Raw genomic sequence first — 20677 nt, 5'->3', positions numbered from 1 at the left:
TTGTGTGTTTTGTTGTTTCTCATATGCATTCTCAATTTGTTAGTGTCTCCTATACGAAAATTTTTAAGTTTGGTGTCCTTCATGCATTGTTTATTTGATTTTAGTTGCATTTTTTATTGTTTCTCATCATCAAAAATTCAAAAAATATTTTCAAAACTATGTATTTTCAAGATAATAATACAGAGAATTGAAGATTCAAAACATTCAGCAGAGAAATCAAACAGAAAAAGCTGGGCGTTCAAAACGCCCAATGAAGAAGGAAAACTGGCATTTAAACGCCAGCCAGGGTACCTGGCTGGGCGTTTAACACCCAAAAGGGTAGCATTTTGGGCGTTAAATGCCAGAATGGATGCCATTCTGGGCGTTTAAGGCCAGAAGGACACTAAAGGGAAGATTTTGTTTTTAATTCAAATTTTTTTCAAATCTTCATAATTTTTCAAAATCAAATCTTTTTCAAATCATATCTTTTTAATCATATCTCTTCAAAATCAATTTCTTTCCATTTTTTAATTTTCGAAAATCCTTATTATAATTAAAGATTTACTTCAAAATTTTCAAGTTGTTACTTGCCTATTAAGAAAGGATCAAAAGTTTTAATTCTAGAATCATATCTTCTAATTTCTTGTTAGTCAAGTAATCAACTTTAATTTTAAAACTTTCTCTTTTTAATTTGATCTTCAATCATATCTTCTCAATCATATCTTCTCAATCTCATCTTTTTTAAAATTAACTCTCAATCATATCTTTTTGATTTCTAATTTAAAAATCTTTTCAAAAATCACTTAATTTCTTTCCCAATCTTAATTTTCGAAAATCTCAATCAAATTTTCAAAATTTCTTTTTATTATTTCAAAATCTTTTTAATTTATTTTCAAAAATTCTTCCCCTCTTCTCTCATCTTTCTATTTAAGGGACTAACACTCCTCCTCAAGGTGTAATTCGAACTCTATCCTTCTTTATATGTTCGAATTCTCTTCTATCTACCTCATCCTTCTATTCTTCTTTTCCTCTGACACCTCAAGGAATCTCTATACTGTGACATAGAGGATTCCCTACTTTCTTGTTCTCTTCTCTTTCATATGAGCAGGAACAAAGATAAAGGCATACTTGTTCAAGCTGATCCTGAACCTGAAAGGACCTTGAAGAGAAAGCTAAGAGAAGTTAAAGAACATCTCTCTTTAGAGGGCCTAACGGAGCTTTTCAAGGAAGAAGAAACCATGACAGCCGAAAACAACAATGCCAACAATGCAAGGAAGGTGCTTGGTGACTTTACTGCACCTACTCCCGACTTCTATGGGAGAAGTATCTCAATCCCTGCCATTGGAGCAAACAACTTTGAGCTTAAGCCTCAATTAGTTTCTCTAATGCAACAGAATTGCAAGTTTCATGGACTTCCATTGGAAGATCCTCATCAGTTCTTAGCTGAATTCTTGCAAATCTGTGATACTATCAAGACCAATGGGGTTGACCCTGAAGTCTACAGACTTATGCTTTTTCCTTTTGCTGTAAGAGACAGAGCTAGGACATGGTTGGATTCACAACCTAAAGAAAGCCTGAACTCTTGGAAAAAGCTAGTTAATGCCTTCTTGGCAAAGTTCTTTCCACCTCAAAAATTGAGCAAGCTTAGAGTGGAAGTCCAAACCTTCAGACAGAAGGAAGGTAAATCCCTCTATGAAGCTTGGGAAAGATACAAGCAATTAATCAGAAGATGTCCTTCTGACATGCTTTCTGAATGGAGCATCATAGGAATTTTCTATGATGGTCTATCTGAACTATCCAAGATGTAATTGGATAGCTCTGCTGGAGGATCTCTTCATCTGAAGAAGACGCCTGCAGAAGCTCAAGAACTCATTGAAATGGTTGCAAATAACCAATTCATGTACACTTCTGAAAGGAATCCTGTGAATAATGGGACAAATAAGAAGAAATGAGTTCTTGAGATTGATACTCTGAATGCCATATTGGCTCAGAATAAAATATTGACCCAACAAGTCAATATGATTTCTCAGAGTCTGTCTGAAATGCAAGCAGCAACAGGCAGTACTAAGAAAGCTTCCTTTGAAGAAGAAGCTTATGATCCTAAGAACCCAGCAATGGAAGAGGTGAATTATATGGGAGAACCCTATGGAAACACCTATAATCCTTCATGGAGAAATCATCCAAATCTTTCACGGAAGGATCAACAAAGACCTCAACAAGGTTTCAACAACAATAATGGTGGAAGAAACAGGTTTAGCAATAGCAAACCTTTTCCATCATCTTCTCAGCAACAGACATAGAATTCTAAGCAAAGCCACTCTGAATTAACAACCATTGTCTCTGATCTAATCAAAACCACTCAAAGTTTCATGACTGAAACACGATCCTCCATTAGAAATTTGGAGGCACAAGTGGGTCAGCTGAGTAAGAAAATTACTGAACTCCCTCCTAGTACTCTCCCAAGCAATACAGAAGAGAATCCAAAGAGAGAGTGCAAGGCCATAAACACGTCTCACATGGCCGAACCTGGAGAGGAGGAAGAGGCAGTGATCTCCACTGAGGAAGACCTCAATGGACGTCCACTGACCTCCATGGAGTTCCTTAATGAGGAACCATGGAAATCTGAGGCACAGACTGAGACCATAGAGATTCCATTGAATTTATTTCTGCCATTCATAAGCTCTGATGAGTATTCTTCCTCTGAAGAGGATGAAGATGTTACTGAAGAGTAAGTTGCTAAGTACCTTGGAGCAACCATGAAGCTAAATGCCAAGTTGTTTGGTAATGAAACTTGGGAGGATGAACCTCCATTGCTCATCAAAGAACTGGATGACTTGACTAGGCAGAAATTACTTCTGAAGAGACAAGACCCTGGAAAATTCTCCATCCCTTGTACCATAGGCACCATGACCTTTGAGAAGGCTTTGTGTGACCTGGGATCAAGTATAAACCTTATGCCTCTCTCTGTAATGGAGAAGCTAGGGATCATTGAGGTACAAGCTGCAAGAATCTCACTGGAGATGGCAGACAATTTAAAGAAACAGGCTTATGGACTTGTAGAGGATGTCTTGGTAAAGGTTAAAGACCATTACATCCCTGCTGATTTCATAATCCTAGAGACTGGAAAGTGTAGGGATGAATCCATCATCCTTGGCAGACCCTTCCTAGCCACATCAAAAGCTGTGATTGATGTTGACAGAGGAGAATTGATCATTCAAGTAAATGAAGACTCCCTTGTGTTTAAAGCTCAAAGATATCCCTCTGTCACCATGGAGAGGAAGCATGAAGAGCTTCTCTCAATACAGAGTCAAACAGAGTCCCCACAGTCAAACTCTAAGTTTGGTGTTGAGAGGCCACAACCAAACTTTAAGTTTGGTGTTGAACCCCTGATAAACCACTATTTTATGGTTTATATTGTGTTTAATTGTGTGGTTTTATCATGATCCTTACCCACTTATTCATTAATTTAGCATGCATTTATATTTCCTTCCTGAAATTATTACATAATTGAAAACTGCTTCCTAGGGACTTTTAATATGCATTTTAATTCTCCTTTATTCCATTCGATGCCGTGATCTGTGTGTTAAGCGTTTCTGGCTTTATAGGGCATAAATGAGTTGGAGATTGGAAAGGAAGCTAGCAAAAATGGAAGGAACACAAGAAATTGAGGAGATAACCAGCGAGAAGTGACGCGGCCGCATGGCTCACGTGACCGCGCGGAATGGAAAAGCACAAGCGACGCGGAGGCGTAGACGACGCACCCGCGTGGTGAAGCGAAGCGCGAATGACGCGTCCGCATGAGCGACGCGATTGCGTGGCGTGCGCGATCTGCATAATTTGCAGAATTGTTGGGGGCGATTTTGGACCCTATTTTGACCCAATTTTCGGCCCACAACAGCAGACTAGAGCCAGAGAACATGCAGAAACCAGAGATAACATTCATTCTACACAGTTTTAGTTTTAGATCTAGTTTCTACTCCTCCCCTAGGTTTTCTCTCTACACATTCATAGTTTTTAGGATTTTAATTTTCTCTTGCTTTTGCATTGGGATATTGAGAAGAGTTATTATCTCATCAAGACTTCGTCATTCTAGCTCGTTTTCTTTACTTGGGTTATTCTTCCATGTTCTTTGCTTTGTTTAATTTTACCATTGGAATATTTTTAGGATTATTTAATACAAGGATCACTTTTATTTTTAATTAACTATTTTGACTTTTATTTACAATGTCTTTCTTTAATTCCCTTTCATATGCTATGAATTTTACATTCACAATGAGCGAGTAGTTCCCTAACTTGATGGGGAGTTGATTAAAAGGAACCCTTGAGTTGGAAGGTTCAAGAGAAAGATTGTAATTGGGTTATTATTGGTTTGCTCTCTAGTTCTTAACACCAATCCTCCCAAGAGTAGATTGGGACTTGTGGATAGAACAGCATTCCAACTTGTTTGATCTTCCCCTACTTAGTAAGGGATAACTAAACGAAATAACTCTCAATTGCCAATTAATCTTGAGAGTATTCCATCAAGAATAGGGCTTCCATGTAATCAACTCCCAGTCAAAGCTTTTATTTACATTATTCAAATTCACCAATTTAATTTCCTGTTTACTCAACTCAAACCTTTTTGAAAACATCTGATTAATAAAATAGCACACTTTTCTGCAACTCGTTGGGAGACGACCTGGGACTCATACTCCCAGTATTTTAATTTCAATTTTCTATGACACCTTTTTAAATTGATAGGCAGATTTCTGGTGAGTTAAGAACTATACTTGCAACGCATATAAATTAACAATTTTTAATTCGCCAATTTTCGCTCGCATCAACCCCCACACTCAAACTCTAAGTTTGGTGTTGGGAAGTTCCAACATTGCTCTGAACATATGTAAAGCTCCATGAGAGCCACTGTCAAGCTATTGACATTAAAGAAGGGCTTGTTAGGAGGCAACCCAATTTTTACTTATCTATATTAAATTTCTATTTTCTTTTGTTATTTTATATTTTCTATAGGTTGATGATCATGTGAAGTCACAAAAACAATTGAAAAATCAAAAACAGAAGGAAAAACAGAATGAAAAATAGAACACCCTGGAGGAGAAACATTCTGGGCGTTTAACGCCAGAAATGGGCACCAGACTGGCGTTTAATGCCAGGAATGGGCAAGAAGCTGGCGTTAAACGCCAGAAATGGGCAGCAGCCTGGCGTTTAACGCCAGGATTAACAGCAAGGGGCATTTTGCACGCCACATGGTGCAGGGATGAGAAATCCTTGACACCTCAGGATCTGTGGACCCCACAGGATCCTGACCTACCCCACCTCCCTCTCTCTCTTCTTCATCCATTCACCAATCACCTCAATACCTCTTTCCCAAAAACTTCTCACCTATCAAATCCCACCATTCTCTTCACCACTCACATCCATCCTCCATATAACCCCACTACCTCACCATTCAAATTCAAACCACTTTCCCACCCAAACCCACCCATAATGGCCGAACCATACCCCCCTCTCCACTCCTATATAACCCCATCTTCCCTCCTTCATTTTCACACAACCTAAACACTACTTCTCCCCCTTGGCTGAAACACAAAGCCCCCTCCATCTCCTCTATTTCTTCTTCTTCTACTCTCTTCTTTCTTCTTTTGCTCGAGGACGAGCAACCTTCTAAGTTTGGTGTGGTAAAAGCTAAAGCTTTTTTTGTTTTTTTCATAACCATTAATGGCACCAAAGGCCGGAGAAACCTCTAGAAAGAGGAAAGGAAAGGCAAAAGCTTCCACCTCCGAGTCATGGGAGATGGAGAGATTCCTCTCAAGGGTGCATCAAGACCACTTCTATGAAGTTGTGGCCAAGAAGAAGGTGATCCCCGAGGTCCCTTTTAAGCTAAAAAAGGACGAATATCCGGAGATCCGACATGAGATCCGAAGAAGAGGTTGGGAAGTTCTCACCAACTCTATTCAACAAGTCGGAATCTTAATGGTTCAAAAGTTCTATGCCAATGCATGGATCACCAAGAACCATGATCAAAGTGTGAACCCGGACTCCAAGAATTGGCTTACAATGGTCTGAGGGAAATACTTGGAATTTAGTCCGGAAAATGTAAGGTTGGCATTCAATTTGTCTATGATGCAAGGAGATGCACACCCCTACACTATAAGGGTCAACTTTGATCAAAGGTTGGACCAAGTCCTCATGGACATCTGTGAAGAGGGCGCTCAATGGAAGAGTGATTTAAGAGGGAAGTCGGTTCAACTAAGAAGGCATGACCTCAAGCCCGTGGCTAGGGGATGGTTGGAGTTCATCCAACGCTCAATCATTTCCACTAGCAACCGGTCTGAAGTTACTATAGACCGGGCTATCATGATTCATAGCATCATGATTAGAGAGGAAGTAGAAGTTCATGAAGTTATATCCCAAGAACTCTACAAGGTGGCGGACAAGCCCATCACTAAGAAAAGGATGGAGCAAGTGAGAGAACCTCACCAAGAGCATGAGAAAACTCCTCATGAATTCCCTGAGATGCCTCAAGGGATGCATTTTCCTCCACAAAACTATTGGGAGCAAATCAACACCTCCCTAGGAGAATTGAGTTCCAACATGGGACAACTAAGGGTGGAGCACCAAGAGCATTCCATCCTCCTCCATGAAATTAGGGAAGACCAAAGAACCATGAGAGAGGAGCAACAAAGGCAGGGAAGAGACATTGAGGAGCTCAAGCACTCCATAAGATCTTCAAGAGGAAGAACAAGCCGCCATCACTAAGGTGGACCCGTTCTTTAATTTTCTTGTTCTTTATTTTCCTGTTTTTCGAATTTTTATGCTTATGTTATTTATGTTTGTGTCTTTATTACATGATCATTAGTGTCTAAGTGTCTATGCCTTAAAGCTATGAAAATGAATCCATCACCTTTCTTAAATAAAAAATGTTTTTAATTGAAAAAGAAAAAGAAGTGCATGAATTTTAAATTTTAAAACAGTTTAATTATTTTGATATGGTGGCAATACTATTGTTTTTCTGAATAATGCTTGAACAGTGCATATTTTTGAATTTGTTGTTTAAAGAATGTTAAAATTGTTGGCTCTTGAAAGAATGATGGAAAAAGGAGAAATGTTATTTGATAATCTGAAAAATCATAAAATTGATTCTTAAAGCAAGAAAAAGCAGTGAAAAACTTGCAGAAAAAGGATATATGCGAAAAAAAAAGAAGAAAGAAAAAGAAAAGCAAGCAGAAAAAGCCAATACCCCTTTAAACCAAAAGGCAAGGGTGATAAAAAGGATCCAAGGCTTTGAGCATCAGCGGATAGGAGGGCCCACAGGAATAAAATCCTAGCTTAAGCGGCTAAACCAAGCTGTCCCTAACCATGTGCTTGTGGCGTGAAGGTGTCAAGTGAAAACTTGAGACTGAGCGGTTAAAGTCGAGGTCCAAAGCAAAAAGAAGAGTGTGCTTAAGAACCCTGGACACCTCTAATTGGGGACTCTAGCAAAGCTGAGTCACAATTTGAAAAGGTTCACCCAGTTATGTGTCTGTGGCATTTATGTATCCGGTGGTAATACTGAAAAACAAAGTGCTTAGGGCCACGGCCAAGACTCATAAAGTAGCTGTGTTCAAGAATCAACATACTTAACTAGGAGAGTCAATAACACTATCTGGATTCTGAGTTCCTATAGATGCCAATCATTCTGAACTTCAAGGAATAAAGTGAGATGCCAAAACTGTTCAGAAGCAAAAAGCTAAAAGCCCCGCTCATCCAATTAATACTAATCTTCATAGATGTTTTTGGAATTTATTGTATATTCTCTTCTTTTTATCCTATTTTGCAGTTGCTTAGGGACAAGCAACAATTTATGTTTGGTGTTGTGATGAGCGGATAATTTATACACTTTTTGGCATTGTTTTTAGTATGTTTTTAGTATATTTTAATTAGTTTTTATTATATTTTTATTAGTTTTTAAATAAAAATCACTCTAGACTTTACTACGAGTTTGTGTATTTTTCTGTGATTTCAGGTATTTTCTGGCTGAAATTGAGGGACCTGAGCAAAAATCTGATTCAGAGGCTGAAAAAGGATTGCAGATGCTGTTGGATTCTGACCTCCCTGCACTCAAAGTGGATTTTCTGGAGCGACAGAAGCCCAATTGGTGCGCTCTTAATTGCATTAGAAAGTAGACATCCTGGGCTTTCCAGAAATATATAATAGTTCATACTTTGCCCGAGATTTGATGGCCCAAACAGGCATTCCAAGTCAGCTCAAGAATTCTGGCGTTTAACTCCAAAACTGGCACAAAAGCTGGAGTTAAACGCCCAAACTGGCACAAAAGCTGGCGTTTAACTCCAAGAAAAGTCTCTACACATGGAAGCTTCAATGCTCAGCCCAAGCACACACCAAGTGGGCCCAGAAGAAGATTTTTGCATTAATTACTTATTTCTGTAAACCCTAGGCTACTAGTTTTCTATAAATAGGACCTTTTGCTATTGTATTTGACACACTTGATATACTTTGATAGACCTTTTCACGTTTGGGGGCTGGCCTCACGTCCATGCCTAGACCTTGTTCTTATGTATTTTCAACGGTGGAGTTTCTACATACCATAGATTAAGGTGTGGAGCTCTGCTATTCTTCATGAATTAATACAAAGTACTATTGTTTTTCTATTCAACTCAAGTCTATTTCTTCTCCAAGATATTCATTCGTTCTTCAACATGATGAATGTGATGATCCGTGACACTCATCATCATTCTCACCTATGAACATGTGCCTGACAACCACCTCTGTTCTACTAGCAATGGCTTGAATGCGTATCTCTTGGGTTTCTAATCTAAGATTGGAACCTTCGTGGTATAGGCTAGAATTATTGGCAGCCATTCCTGAGATCCGAAACGTCTAAACCTTGTCTGTGGTATTCTGAGTAGGATCTGGAAAGGGATGGCTGTGACGAGCTTCAAACTCGTGATTGTGGGGCGTGTGATAGACGCAAAAGGATCAATGGATCCTATTCCGACATGATCGAGAACCGACAGATGATTAGTCGTGCGGTGACAGCGCATTTGGAACGTTTTCACTGAGAGGATGGGAAGTAGCTGATAAACCACTATTTTATGGTTTATCTTGTGCTTAATTGAGTGGTTTTTATCTACTCTTTACCCACTTATTCATACTATTTGCATGGTTTTACATTTGCCTTCCTAATTATGTGCTTTAATTGAAAACATATTTCTTTGGCCTTATATTTGCTAATATTAAATCCTCTCTTATCACCATTAGATGCCTTGATATGTGTGTTAAGTGATTTCAGAGATTACAGGGCAGGAATGGCTCAGAGGGTAGAAAGGAAGCATGCAAAAGTGGAAGGAATACAAGAAGTTGGAGAAATTGCTAAGCTGTCCAGTCTGACCTCTTCACACTCAAACGGCTATAACTTTAGCTACAGAGGTCCAAACGACGTGGTTCTAGTTGCGTTGGGGCTTCGATTTGATATATAATATGCTATAGTTCCCCTAACGCTAAGCGACGTGACCGCGTGATCCATGCGGCCGCGTCGCAGTGACGAAAAACCAGCGTGGCAAAATTCGAAACCAGCGAATTCTGGACTGTTTTTGACCCAGTTTGCGGCCCAGAAAACACAGATTAGAGGCTATAAAGTGGGGGAATGCATCCATTCATGGGAAGGCTCTCACATTCATAATTTTAGGAGTAGATGTAGTTTTAGAGAGAGAGGTTATCTCCTCTCTCTTAGGATTAGGATTTAGGACTTCTCTTAGTTTTAGGAGTGACTCTCAATCCCATGTTCTTTATTTTTATTTATTTTTCCAATTGGCTTATGAACTTTTCCATGTTAGATTTTACTACTTTGAATGTATTTTATTTGAGGTATTCCAGATATTTATGATTTTAATTTAGCATTCTACATTCTTGGCTTTGGTTAAGGTAATTGGTGACGCTTGAGCTGTTAAATAAAACAGTGGTTAAAATTGGCAGATTCTGATTGAACTAGGATTGCTCTAAAGCTAGTCTCTCCACAGGAGTTGACTAGGACTTGAGAATCAAGCCAATCAGCCCACTTAACTTTTCTTTGTTTAGTAAAGGCTGACCAAGTGGGATTAAAATCTAATTCTCATCACAATTGATAACGATAGGACTTCCAGTTCTTATACTTTGCCAAGAGTTTATTTTATAGTTGTTTATTTATCTTATTCTTCTTGTGCAACATACTGCTTCCTTACTTTCTAAAACCCCTAATTTACAAGACTCATAACCAATAATAAGAACATACCTCCCTGCAATTCCTTGAGAAGACGATCCGAGGTTTGAATACTCAGTTATCAATTTCAAAGGGGTTTGTTACTTGTGACAACCAAAACGTTTGTACGAAGGGATTTCTGTCGGTTTAGAGACTATATCTACAACGCGACTGTTTTTATGAAATTCTTTACTGGCAAAAATCCCTAACGTCAAAATGGCGCCGTTGCCGGGGAATTGCACACATGTGCCTTATTATTGGTTATTGTAAATATTTGCTTTTTGATTTGTTTTTATTTTTTTTATTAAATTAAGATGTTATTGATTTTTATTTTAAAATTTTTATCTTATCTTATCTTATTTCAAAAGTCAAATTTCAAAATTCAAATTAAAATTTTTTTTTAAAATTCAAATTTAAAAAATTTTTTCAAATTTCAAATTTCAAAAAAAAAATTCAAATTTCAAAAATTTAAAATTCAAATTTCAAAATTTAATTTTCAAATTCAAAATTTAAATAACCTTTTAATTTCAATTTGTTTTTATTTTTTTTTATTTTTATTTTCTACTATGAACTCTCACCCCTTTGGCTATGAGTCTGGTTACAATAATGTTACAGGAAGAAGAAATTACAATGAGAGTAGGCATCAAGGTTGGAACAATCAAAGATGGGAGGAGCCACAAGGATTTGATCAACCCTCATGGCAACAACCACCTCCAATGGACTATCAACAACCACCACCATATGCCTATGAACCCTTTCCTCAACATAACTTTGGACCACCACACTCACAAGCCCCTTTCCGCCATTCACCTCCATATGACCCTAACCCTCAACCACCATACCAACCACCTTATGAGCCATATGAACCATATATAGAACCACCCCAATTCCAATCCAATTACTCACAAGAACCACCACTTCAATATTCATCATCTCTATATCCATCAATCCAAGAGCACTATGATCCTATTTATGAAAGCCGAGTACATCAAGAGACAAAGGATCGTTTCAAGGAAACAGTGGATCGATTTCAGGCAACCATTCGACAACTGGAGCAAGTAGTAATTCAATGGGTTTCTAGTCGCTCAAATACACAAGGATCAGCCACAGCCCCATGTGAACAGTCTAACGAAGAGCGTAGCATGAAGGAGATACCAGAAACTCCAGTGGATAAGACAGAGAATGAATTCGTACTAGAACAAGTAGAAGAAGCTGTCATTATTCAAGAAAAAGACTGGGTTGAAGACTTAGGAGATGCAGAACCTCCATGGAAAAGTCCAGTCATAGAACCCCCTTCCAAGACGTTTGAAATTGATGCTGAGGAGGGTGTACAACCTCCAAGGCATATCACAGTTGAAGACTTGGAAGAGGTTGATCAAGAGATGGAGATTCAAGAAGAAGAAGCACAACCTCCCATGCCCTTGGAAAGCAATGAAGAGGAGATTGAATTGGAAGAAAGCTGCCAAGAGGAAGAGGTTGAAATTGAAGAAGCTTGCAAAGAGGTGGTAATTATCAGAGAAGAGCACAAGGGAGTGGAGCTTGCAATTTTATTAAAAACACCTCCCCCTAAGTTGCCATCATCCTTCACAACATTCAAGTGGGTAAAATTCATATCCCTTAGCTTTCTAACCCCACTTGAATATGGGCTACTAGAGATGGATGGTCAACTTAGAGCTCTTTATGATATTAAGAGTAAGAGGAAGATGGCCAGTGGTAAGAATTGTCCTGCAAGGTTCATCATGGTTGGAAGCTTTAAGTTCAAACGCAAAGGTTGGTATAAAGCTCAACTGAATGGGTCTAGGAAGATGTTTGGTCGCTGCAGTGAGAATTCATATCACCTTTCACTCGGCTGGAAAAATACAGATCGAGATAAAAACGGGTGTAAAAGTAAATTTAGGATTCTGGAATCTGTTCTGGCATTTGTCACCCCGGGAGCCTAAGAATCTGTTTGAAGCTTCTTAAGGGCTTTACATGCTTAGTTTGGGATCCCGGAGGCCATTGGAATCACAAACATTGGTGGAGATTCCTGGATCAGTACAAGCACAAGCCACCATAATACAGGAAGCTCATCCAATGTCCAACTTAAGGACTTTAACTAAAAGTGCTAGGTGGGAGACAACCCACCATGGTATGATTGTTCCTTTTTCATTTCTATTTAGTTTTATTTGTTTTCTAGTTTTATTTTATTTTATTTTATTATATTGAACCTGAAATTTTGCATCACATTCATATTAACACTGCATTCTTCATTTTTCAGATTATAAAAAAAAATGCCACGCGACACGACCGCATCAGCGACGCGTCCGCGTCGCAAGGAGAGGGGAGAAAATAAAAACGAACAGAGAGTCACGCTGGAGTGTGGCTGGAGGCGTGCCAGTGGCACAAATCGACCCACGCGACCGCGTCACCGACGCGTCCGCGTCACGTAGGAACTTTGGCTTCCCATGCGACCGCGTCACCCACGCGGCCGCGTGACCTGAAATCGGCGTAAAAAGGCTGTATGGCAGAAAGTTGAGCTGGAGTTGGGCTGGACTCGTGCTGGAAGCCCAAGCCTCACCACACGAACGCGTGCCCCACGCGTCTGTGTCGTTTTTAAAAGATGGCCATTCACGCGATCGCATGCCCCACGTGATCGCGTCACCCTGATTTTTTTTGGCAAAAGAGTTTCGAACAGAGAGTTGCGCGACCGCGAGGCTGCACTCGCGTCAATCACACAAAACAGGCCACGCGATCACGTGACCCACGCGTCCGTGTCACCTGACCTTATCACGCACCACGCGACTGCGCCACTCACTCGTCCGCGTCACAAGCGGCGTACAGAATATCCAGATCAGCCAATTCTCTTATCTTTTCTTCTCTAATCCCTATTTTTCTTATCTTTTCTTATTTCTTTCTTCTTCCTTTCTTATCTTCTTTCCCTCCTCATTCTTCTTATTTTCCTTTTTATTTTATTTTAATTTATTTGCATACTTTCATTCATTGCATTATTTTCATTGGTGTTAGAAATTTATTTTGGTCATTATTTCTATATTTTACTTGTGGATTATTAGAGGAATTATTTGACAATTATATATATTTATTTTTAGAGGGTTGCTTGCATGTTCAATTTATTATTTTCATTAGATTATTTACCATGCATCCTATGTGTTTGTGAAAACGCCCGTATGGCATTGTGCACTGCTTTTCAGTATCTTTTATCCTACTACTCTGAATGCCTGCTTTTCACAAAACCCTTTTTCATATCATATTCATTCAATATAATTGTCATTACAAACATGTTGCTAGTTTGAAAGACTTGGTAATCTAACTTGGACATTGAATGCTTGATCTATGCTACTCATGCCTTTGCCTGCATGCCAATAAACACCTTGCATTCAATTGTTATCATATGCACTAGCTATTTTCCATTGATGACTTTCACATGTACTCATGAGCGTGTGTTAACGTCATTCTTCTTTATTGTGCATTGATTACCACCTTTCCCGCTCTCTTTTTTGCTCTAACCCTTAGCTTTAAAAGTCACTTTCTTTTTTTTCCCTTTTCAGGATGGCCACCAGGAAGGGTAAAGAGAAAGCTACTCCTAAACTACCGGCAAGGAAAGGAACAAAAAGAGCCCCAGCTGAGGAACCACAACCCCCGTCCACTTGCAAATCTCAGCATGCACCGAGGACGGTGCAATCTTTAAGTGTGGGGAGGTCCATACTGATCTCCATGGGTTAGTTATTTCTTGACTCATCAAAGAACTAGATGACTTGACTAGGCAGAGATTACCTCTGAAGAGACAAGATCCTGGAAAGTTCTCAATACCTTGTACCATAGGCACCATGACCTTTGAAAAGGCTCTGTGTGACCTAGGGTCAAGCATAAACCTCATGCCTCTCTCTGTAATGGAGAAACTAGAAATTTTTGAGGTGCAAGCTGCAAGAATCTCATTAGAGATGGCAGACAATTCAAGGAAACAAGCTTATGGACTTGTAGAGGATGTCTTGGTAAAGGTTGAAGACCATTACATCCCTGCTGATTTCACAATCTTAGAGACTGGGAAGTGTGTGGATGAAGCCATCATCCTTGGTAGACCCTTCCTAGCCACAGCAAAAGCTATGATTGATGTAGACAGAGGAGAATTAGTCCTTCAAGTGAATGAGGACTCCCTTATGTTTAAGGCTCAAGGATCTCCCTCTGTAACCATGGAGAGGAAGCATGAAAAGCTTCTCTCAATGCAGAGTCAAACAAAATCCCCACATTTAAACTCTAAGTTTGGTGTTGGGAGGCCACAACCAAACTTTAAGTTTGGTGTTGAGAGGCCATCATCATGCTCTAAGCATTTGTGAGGCTCCATGAGAGCCCACTGTCAAGCTACTGACATTAAAGAAGCGCTTGTTGGGAGGCAACCCAATTTTATTTATTGTTTATTATTATTTTATGTTTTCTATAGGTTGATGATCATGTGAAGTCACAAAAACAAGTGTAAAAGCAAAAACAGAATGAAAAGCAAAATGAAAAATAGAACACCCTGGAGGAGAAACTTACTGGCGTTTAAACGCCAGTAAGGGTAGCAGAATGGGCATTAAACGCCCAGTCTGGCACCATTCTGGGCGTTTAATGCCAGAAATGGGCACCAGACTGGCGTTTAACGCCAGAAAAGGGCAATAAACTGGCGTTAAATGCCATAAATGGGCAGCAACCTGGCGTTTAACGCCAGGATTGGCAGAAAAGGGCATTTTGCACGCCACTTGGTGCAGGGATGAAAAATCCTTGACACCTCAGGATCTATGGACCCCACAGGATCTCCACCTACCCCACCTCTCTCTCTCTTCTTCACCCATTCACCAATCACCTCAATACCTCTTCCCCAAAAACCCCTCACCTATCAAATCCTACCCTCTTCTCCATAAACCCTTCACCAATCCACATCCATCCAACATAAAACCCCACCTACCTCACCATTCAAATTCAAACCACTTTCCCTACCAAACCCACCCTATATGGCCGAACCCTAACCCTCTCCCCACCCCTATATAAACCCATCTTCACTCCCTCATTTTCCCACAACATAACCACATATTCTCCCCCTTGGCCGAATCACTCCCACTTCTCCATCTCTTCCATTTTTCTCTTCTTCTCCGTCCTTCTTTCTTCTTTTGCTCAAGGACGAGCAAACCTTCTATGTTTGGTGTGGTAAAAGCGTTGCTTTTTGTTTTTCCATAACCATTTATGGCACCTAAGGCCGGAGAAACCTCTAGAAAGAGGAAAGGGAAGGCAAAAGCTTCCACCTCCGAGTCATGGAAGATGGAGAGATTCATCTCAAATGTGCATCAAGACCACTTCTATGAAGTTGTGGCCAAAAAGAAAGTGATCCCCGAGGTCCCTTTCAAGCTCAAAAAGGGTGAATATCCGGAGATCCGACATGAGATTCGAAGAAGAGGTTGGGAAATTCTCACCAACCCATTCAACAAGTTGGAATCTTAATGGTTCAAGAGTTCTATGACAATACATGGATCACCAAGAACCATGATCAAAGTGTGAACCCGGACCCAAAGAATTGGCTTACAATGGTTCGGGGGAAATACTTAGATTTCAGTTCGGAAAATGTAAGGTTGGCATTCAACTTGCCAATGATGCAAGGAGATGCACACCCTTACACTAGAAGGGTCAACTTTGATCAAAGGTTGGACCAAGTCCTCATAGACATTTGTGAAGAGGGCGCTCAATGGAAGAGAGATTCAAGAGGGAAGCCGGTTCAACTAAGAAGGCATGACCTCAAGCCCGTGGCTAGGGGATGGTTGGAGTTCATCCAACGCTCAATCATTCCTACTAGCAACCGGTCTGAAGTTACTATAGACCGGGCTATCATGATTCATAGCATCATGATTGGAGAGGAAGTAGAAGTTCATGAGATTATATCACAAGAACTCTACAAGGTGGCGGACAAGTCCTCTACTTTGGCAAGGTTAGCCTTCCCTCATCTCATTTGTCACCTTTTCAATTCGGCTGAAATTGACATAGAGGAAGACATTCTCATTGATGAGGACAAGCCCATCACTAAAAAAAGGATGGAGCAAACAAGAGATCCCACTCATGGACAAGAGCATGAGGAAATTCCTCATCATGAAATTCCTGAGATACCTCAAGGGATGCATTTTTCTCCACAAAACTACTGAGAGCAAATCAACACCTCCCTAGGAGAATTGAGTTCTAATATGGGACAACTAAGGGTGGAGCACCAAGAGCATTCTATCCTCCTCCATGAAATTAGAGAAGACCAAAGAGCTATGAGAGAGGAGCAACAAAGGCAAGGAAGAGACATTGAGGAGCTCAAGCACTCCATAAGATCTTCAAGAGGAAGAACAAGCTGCCATCACTAAGGTAGACCCGTTCTTTAATTTCCTTGTTCTTTATTTTCTGTTTTTCGAAAATTATGCTTTATGTTTATGTCTTTATTACATGATCATTAGTGTTTAAGTGTCTATACCTTAAAGCTATGAAAATGAATCCATCACCTTTCTTAAATGAAAAATGTTTTTAATTGAAAAAGAAAAAGAAGTGCATGAATTTCGAATTTTAAAACAGTTTAATTATTTTGATGTGGTGGCAATACTTTTGTCTTTCTGAATGAATGCTTGAACAGTGCATATTTTTGAATTTGTTGATTCATGAATGTTAAAAATTGTTGGCCCTTGAAAGAATGATGGAAAAAGAGAAATGTTATTTGATAATCTGAAAAATCATAAAATTGATTCTTGAAGCAAGACAAAGCAGTGAAAAGCTTGCAGAAAAAAAGATATATGCGAAAAAAAAGAAGAAGAGAAAGAGAAAGAAAAAGCCAATACCCCTTAAAACCAAAAGGCAAGGGTAAAATAAAAAGGATCCAAGGCTTTGAGCATCAATGGATAGGAGGGCCCACAAGAATAAAATCCTGGCCTAAGCGGCTAAACCAAGCTGTCCCTAACCATGTGCTTGTGGCGTGAAGGTGTCAAGTGAAAACTTGAGACTGAGCGGTTAAAGTCGTGGTCCAAAGCAAAAAAAGAGTGTGCTTAAGAGCTTTGGACACCTCTAATTAGGGACTCTAGCAAAGCTGAGTCACAATCTGAAAAGGTTCACCCAGTTATGTGTTTGTGGCATTTATGTATCCGGTGGTAATACTGGAAAACAAAATGCTTTGGGTCACGGCCAAGAATCATAAAGTAGTTGTGTTCAAGAATCAACATACTTAACTAGGAGAATCAATAACACTATCTGAATTCTGAGTTCCTATAGATGCTAATCATTCTGAACTTCAAGGGATAAAGTGAGGTGCCAAAACTGTTCAGAAGCAAAAAGCTAAAAGTCCTGCTCATCTAATTAATACTGATCTTCATAGATGTTTTTAGAATTCATTGTATATTCTATTCTTTTTATCCTATATGATTTTTAGTTGCTTGGGGACAAGCAAAAATTTAAGTTTGGTGTTGTAATGAGCGGATAATTTATACGCTTTTTGGCATTATTTTTAGTACGTTTTTAGTATGTTTTAGTTAGTTTTTATTATGTTTTTATTAGTTTTTATTTAAAAATCACTTTTTTGGACTTTACTGTGAGTTTGTGTGTTTTTCTGTGATTTCAGGTATTTTCTGGCTGAAATTGAGGGACCTGAGCAACAATCTGATTCAGAGGCTGAAAAAGGACTGCAGATGCTGTTGGATTCTGACCTCCCTGCACTCGAAGTAGATTTTCTGGAGCTACAGAAGCCCAATTGGTGCACTCTCAATTTCGTTGGAAAGTAGACATCCTGGGCTTTCCAGTAATATATAATAGTTTATACTTTGCCCAAGATTTGATGGCCCAAACAGGCGTTCCAAGTCAGCTCAAGAATTCTGGCGTTTAACGCCAGAACTGGCACAAAAGCTGGAGTTAAACGCCCAAACTGACACAAAAGCTGGCGTTTAACTCCAAGAAAAGTCTCTACATGTGAAAGCTTCAATGCTCAGCCCAAGCATACACCAAGTGGGCCCGGAAGAAGATTTCTGCATTAATTACCTATTTCTGTAACCCTAGGCTACTAGTTTTCTATAAATAGGACCTTTTGCTATTGTATTTTCATCTTTTGATCATCTTGGAATCATGTTTTGATGATTGAACCCTCTTTGGGAGGCTGGCCATTCGGCCATGCCTAGACCTTTTGTTCTTATGTATTTTCAATGGTGGAGTTTCTACACACCATAGATTAAGGTGTGGAGCTCTGCTGTTCTTCATGAATTAATACAAGTACTATTATTTTTCTATTCAACTCAAGTCTATTTCTTCTCCAAGATATTCATTCGCACCCAAGAACATGATGAATGTGATGATTATGTGACAATCATCACCATTCTCACCTATGAACGCGTGACTGACAACCACTTCCATTCTACATGCAAACAAGCTTGAATGTGTATCTCTTGGGTTTCTAATCTAAGATTGGAACCTTCGTGGTATAGGCTAGAATTATTGGCGGCTATTCCTGAGATTCGAAACGTCTAAACCTTGTCTGTGGTATTCTGAGTAGGATCTGGGAAGGGATGACTGTGACGAGCTTCAAACTCGCGATTGTTGGACGTGTGACAAACGCAAAAGGATCAATGGATCCTATTCCAACATGATCGAGAACCGACAGATGATTAGCCGTGCGATGACAGCGTGCGTAGAACATTTTCACTGAGAGGACCGGAAGTAGCCATTGACAACGGTGATGCCCGACATAAAGCTTTCCATGGAAAGGAGTATGAATGATTGGAAGAAGGCAATAGGAAAGCAGAGGTTCAAGAGGAACAAAGCATGTTCATACGCTTATCTGAAATTCCTACCAATGAATTACATAAGTATCTCTATCTTTACCTTATTTTATGTTTTATTCATCTTTTAATTATCAATCTTCCATAACCATTTGAATCCGCCTGACTGAGATTTACAAGATGACCATAGCTTGCTTCAAGCCGACAATCTTCGTAGGATCGACCCTTACTCACGTAAGGTAGTACTTGGACGACCTAGTGCACTTGCTGGTTAGTTGTGCAAAATTGTGACAAAGTGTGATTCACGTTTGAGAGCTCCAAGTCCTTTGGCGCCATTGTTGATGATCACAATTTCGTGCACCAATAGGGTTGCTAGCTGGCGTTGAACGCCAGTTTTGGACCTTTAATTCTGAAGCAAAGTATCGACTATTATATACTGCTAGAAAGCTCTGGATGTTAGCTTTCCATATCTATTGAGAGCACTCCATTTGAACTTCTGTAGCTTCAAAAAGGCTCTTCCGAGTGCATGGAGGTCAGATCCTGACAGCATCTGTAGTGCTTTCTCTGTCTTTGAATCAGACTTTTGCTCCAACTTCTCAATTTCAGCCAGAAAATACCTGAAAGTGCATAAAAACATACAAATTCACAGTAGAATCCAAAAATGTGAATTTTACACTAAATCCTATGAAAATATAATAAAACTTAAATAAAACATGCTAAAAACTATATGAAAATAATGTCAAAAAGCGTATAAAGTATCCGCTCATCATCAGGTATGGAGATGTTGCGCCCATAGAAGTCAGATGTGGGTGCAGTATAAGAGCCAAGGACTTTCCTTGCGTCTCCTCCTGCTTCTGGGTTGGCTGCCATAGTTGTATTTGTAGCTGCTTGCTCTAGAGAGTCTGTGAGATTCCTTACGGCTCTTCTACCTTGAGCTTGTTGCAACTGCCTCCTTAAGAATCTCTCAGATTCAGGATCAAGGTTAATAAGAGCTTCTCTATCAATGTTCTTGCTCATAAACAAGAAGAAACAAAGCAAAAAAAGAAAAAGATGGGAGTCTTTATGTCAGAGTATAAAAGACTCCCTGTTAGAATACTCTAATAAAGATATCAAATGAGTTAGAGTATTGGGAATGAAGATGGGAGGTTTGGTTCAAAAAAAAAATTTTCTGAAAATAAAAGAAAGTTAAAAAGAAGTTTTTTTTGGAAAATAAAAGAAAAGAAAAAGAAAGACTAAGACAAGATAAGACAAATAATTAACTATCAAGATTTGAAATGCAAGAGAAAATTTTTTAAAATTGAAGAGAGAAAGTCAAATAAAGATTTCGAAATTAAAAAATTAGAAAGAAAAAAGTCAAGAGAAAGAAACAAGATAAGATAAGAAAAGATTTCGAAACCCAAATTTAAAAGAAAGAAAAACTAAAGAAACACCAAACTTAAAATTAAAACAAGATAAAACAAACAACCAATTAAAAAGAATTGAAATTAAAAATGAAGTTTCCAAAAATTAGATAGGAAAAAGTCAAAACAAGATTTTGAAATATAAAATTGAAACAAAGAGAAACTAACAAAATATTCACTTTCAAATTTTCAATTTGAAAATAAAGATAACAAAATTTTAAAAATCAAGGAAGAAGATAAGATAAAGATAAAAGATAAAAAGATAACCAACGGGGCACCAAACTTAAAATTTTAAAACCAAGATAGAAAAAAAA

At 39.0% G+C, this 20677-nt stretch overlaps 1 non-coding gene across 1 annotated transcript; it reads right to left on the bottom strand.

Moving 5' to 3' along the window:
- Positions 1-1619: 1619 nt before the first annotated feature.
- Positions 1620-1727, bottom strand: LOC112788169 (small nucleolar RNA R71). The gene has a single exon (XR_003195546.1). It is a non-coding gene; the product is annotated as a small nucleolar RNA R71 (small nucleolar RNA).
- Positions 1728-20677: the final 18950 nt, after the last annotated feature.

Source organism: Arachis hypogaea, chromosome 20, assembly GCF_003086295.3.
Source record: "Arachis hypogaea cultivar Tifrunner chromosome 20, arahy.Tifrunner.gnm2.J5K5, whole genome shotgun sequence".
Taxonomy (NCBI): domain Eukaryota; kingdom Viridiplantae; phylum Streptophyta; class Magnoliopsida; order Fabales; family Fabaceae; genus Arachis; species Arachis hypogaea.
The sequence above is the reverse complement of the archived record's forward strand: the minus strand, read 5'-3'. Positions and strand labels throughout refer to the sequence as shown.